At 29.8% G+C, this 3,986-nt stretch overlaps 1 non-coding gene across 1 annotated transcript; it reads left to right on the forward strand.

The window, feature by feature from the left end:
• The first annotated feature begins 464 nt into the window (after positions 1–464).
• Positions 465–571, forward strand: LOC114579743. The gene has a single exon (XR_003700911.1). It is a non-coding gene; the product is annotated as a small nucleolar RNA R71 (small nucleolar RNA).
• The last annotated feature ends 3,415 nt before the right edge of the window (positions 572–3,986 follow it).

Consider the following 3,986-nt stretch of genomic DNA (forward strand, 5'->3'; position numbering starts at 1 on the left):
ATTCTAATATGTGCCTTGGTTATTTTGACATGAATTCCATTGATTTCCACCATTATTATTTGACCAACTAAAAGTTGGGTGATTCTTTGTACCTAGATTATATATATTTTAATAGAGATTATTTTGTCTTCCAATCAAAGTTCTATTTTCAATCCCTTAGATATCATTTTCTTTCATTGAGCTTTTATCTTACAAATGTAAACATGAATCAAAATTTAAGCCTAAAGTGTTTAATTTCTTTGATAAAAATAAATAAAGAATCATTTTCTTAAACTCCATCCACTCTCTTAGGATTCACTCTATCAGTAGACCACTAAAAATAAATTATTAATATTTATTTAATTAATTCATAAGTATCTTCAAATGGCTTAGACATCAAAGAAAGTCTAGTTACAACATCAATTATGGCCTTACGGGAACCTACCAATCAATAATAAAAAGTTTGAATTATCAACCAATCTGGTAAGGCATGGTGAGGGCACTTTCTATGCATCTCCTTGAATCTCTCCCAACCCTCAAAAATATATTCTTCTTCTAACTGAGTAAAAGAAGTAATGTCATTTATAAGCTTGGCAATCTTAGAAGGTGGGAACTCATTCCACCTCATTCCTAAAAATTTCCTTGAAATTTGTGGGCCAACACATTTTAAGTGATTTTAGAGCCTGGGGGTAAAGAATTTAATCATTTTTTTGCCTCATCTCTTTGATAAAATGGGAATTATCTAATACTATTGGCATCATCACTAATACCATTGTACAAAAATGTCACACAAATTTCTAAGAAAGTTAAAAAATATTGGTTGGGGTCTTCAATGGGAGTTCCCCCATACCGAGAATTTTGTGCAATCTGAATGATTATAGGTTTTAATTCAAAATTATTTGCTTGGATCACAGGTCTATTTATGCTTTGGTGAATTCCTTCTACTAAAAGGTTTACAAAATCATTAAGAGGTCTAGAATGATCTAAGTTTGAACAGGGTCGGTCATTTTAAAAATCATTTTGGTGGTTCTAATTTTAGAAAGGGTTCTCCCAATTTTAGAATCAAAATTTAAATGTGACTCCCCTCTGTATCTTATAAGCCATGCAATTATAGAAATATAATCAATAAATTAAAATAAAAGAATAAAATAATAAGTAGGAATAATTAAATAGTTGATTCAATAATATAGTAAATTTGAAAAAAAAAAAAATAATACTAATTCTTCCTCATCAACGACACCAAAACTTTTTGAGGGAAGTAAAGTAACCTAAGGAATAGTAAAAATTATTTAGGGCTCTATTAATCCCTAAATAATGCTTAGGTTTACTTTTATATAAAAGTTATAAAAACTCCATATAATATTCACAAGTATACGTGCTGAATCAAGTAATAAAGTGATAGAGTGTAGTATCAATACAATGAGGAAGAATGTTTACTTCTAAATACTAGTATTACCTACTTTAATTATAATAATTATCCTACTCAATTGAAATAATTTTGGGTGGAGATTTAATTACTTAATTTAAAATAAAAAATAATTAATTGAAATATTATTTAAATAAATTATTTTGAATTGATGGAATGTAAATAAAATATATTTCCTAATGATTCTCTTTTATATTGATATTATTCAAAGCATATACATCATTAATTGCTCAATCGAGTGTGATGAAATAAAAGATAGATTAAACTTTTCCAACCTCAACACCACTCTAAACTCTCATACTCTATCACCTTATAAAAATCTTAGAAGAGTAAGTAAAGCATTACTGTTAAAAAACCTCATGATAATTCATCTGCTTAAATTTGATACATGATAAGCACTTTGCTTATGCATGCATCATACCAATCCAGCAAACTTAGTTGTGTCTGCTTTCCTATTCCAAGGCACCATGTTACACCTGATGTTCACTACATATATGGCCACTATATGCTTTAAATGAAGACCTGCTATATTAAAAACATCATGAAATTATTGATAATGAGAATTCATTAATACTCCAAAATTTATTTATACTAATCCAAAACTAGAGAATTTAGCCATACCTTAAGAATAAGTGAATATTCATTTTTATTGATTGGACAAAATATAGAATGTACATAAGAAAGGATATCACTAGATGGGTTCAATGATCTCCTCTCCACTTATCCTTAAACTTACAAAATTGCTTCCACAAATATAAGCTAAACACTATAATTGAATGTATCTAATAGTTCTTTGAATTATCTTAGTTGTCGCTTCTAAGGAAAAAATAGAGAGGTACTATAAAGTCTAAAGTTAAATAAGTGACTTAACTCTTCTACTAACATTACAAATGAAATACCTACAAAAAAAATACTAAAAATGGATTCTGGCTCTGCGATTCTAGAGACACTTATACCATGGTGCTCATAAAATGAAATAACATCGTATTGCTGAAGTGGTTTCCTTTGCTGCAGCGCTTGTGGATATGGACCCTTTATTCAATGAATCAATGCATCCCTTTGCTAGCAGATTGAAGCTTGAAAAGTTACAACCATAGTGCCACAATGCTACTTATGGTTAAGCATTGTGATGTCTACATGGCACTCCCTTTACTTAACTATGCTAAATTTTTGCTTCGCGATGTTGTGCAGATAAAGACTGGGCTTTGCGATGTTGACTCCTATGATGTTGCGACACTAGGATAGTTGGCTGCGCTTCGCAATGCAGACTCCTATGATGTTACAACATATTCAAATAAAGATTGGGCACTACCATGTCCATATTTGAGTGCTCTGGTGGTGTCAATATTGGCACCGTGGTGGCATTATGTTCAATGTTATGGCGTTGTACCATACTTAAATATTTTGCCCATTTTGCTTATTTTCTTACACAAACACATCTAAAATAACCCATTTTCACTAATAAGTTAACACATAAAATATAAAATTATTTACACTTATCATGGACTTTCTTCAAGTGGTTCCATGATTTAGGAAGTTCTATATTCTTTCAATATAGATTGAATGGGTAAAAAGGGTATTATGGTCAACCTGGGTTGACACGGTCAAACAAGGTTGACCATGGCCTAGAGGTTGGCTTAATGCACTCTATTTAACAAATTTTCAGTATTTTTAGGACTTCTGGGGATTTATTATCAACCATGAAACATTAAGGGTCAATGTTTGTTTAATATATCATGACAATGATTATGAGCATTATCAATGGTTTTGGAAAGATTTTCAAGGTGATTTTCCACATGATGTAAGGTCTAGTGGCATATGTTATAAATATTTAAAGGTTTTATGGCCTTTAGAAATGTATTCAATTTTGTGGGTTAGGAGGCTCGGAGTGCCTCCAAACCAATATGTTTGTTCCTACAGACATGCCTAAGCAATATGCAATAGATGGATGATGAGCCTAAGGTCATTTGATAGGGTTTTGAAATATTTTAATTTTCCCTAAAAAATGGTTTTGGACCAAAAGGTTTTGGGTTAGAATTTTAGCAATTGATCTTGGATTTAGGATTTGGATTCGGGATTAGGCTTTTATTTGATGCTTTTTGACCTCACACAAAAATAAGGTCAACACCCTTATAGGAAATTTAGAATTTAGAATTAAAATAAACCATATCTTAGTTTTTTTCTAAGATAGGAGAAGGATTTGTAGACCCAGACCTAGCTTTCAACATTGGTTTAGTTTCATGATCAAAATGATAAGGGAATATTCTTTTTATCCTTTGAATTGAAATGAATATTCTATATAATATATTCGATTATGAAAATAAAAAAATTGATTTTGTTTTATGATCAAAATGATAAAAGAATATTCTTTTTATCCTTCGAGTTAAATTGAATATTTCTTATGTTGTGTTTGATTATGAAAATAATTGTTTGCCTCTCTTTTTAAATCAAGAGTGAAATATTAGTCTATCTCTCATGATGGTATAATTTTAATCTATATAGATTTGATCAAAAGAAAATTTTTAAAGCAAATCATGTTGCAAACAAACATAAAATTTTTCTAAAATTTTCAAACAAATAA

The sequence above is a fragment of the Dendrobium catenatum genome, unplaced genomic scaffold (assembly GCF_001605985.2).
Source record: "Dendrobium catenatum unplaced genomic scaffold, ASM160598v2 fragScaff_scaffold_621, whole genome shotgun sequence".
NCBI classification, from domain to species: Eukaryota; Viridiplantae; Streptophyta; class Magnoliopsida; order Asparagales; family Orchidaceae; genus Dendrobium; species Dendrobium catenatum.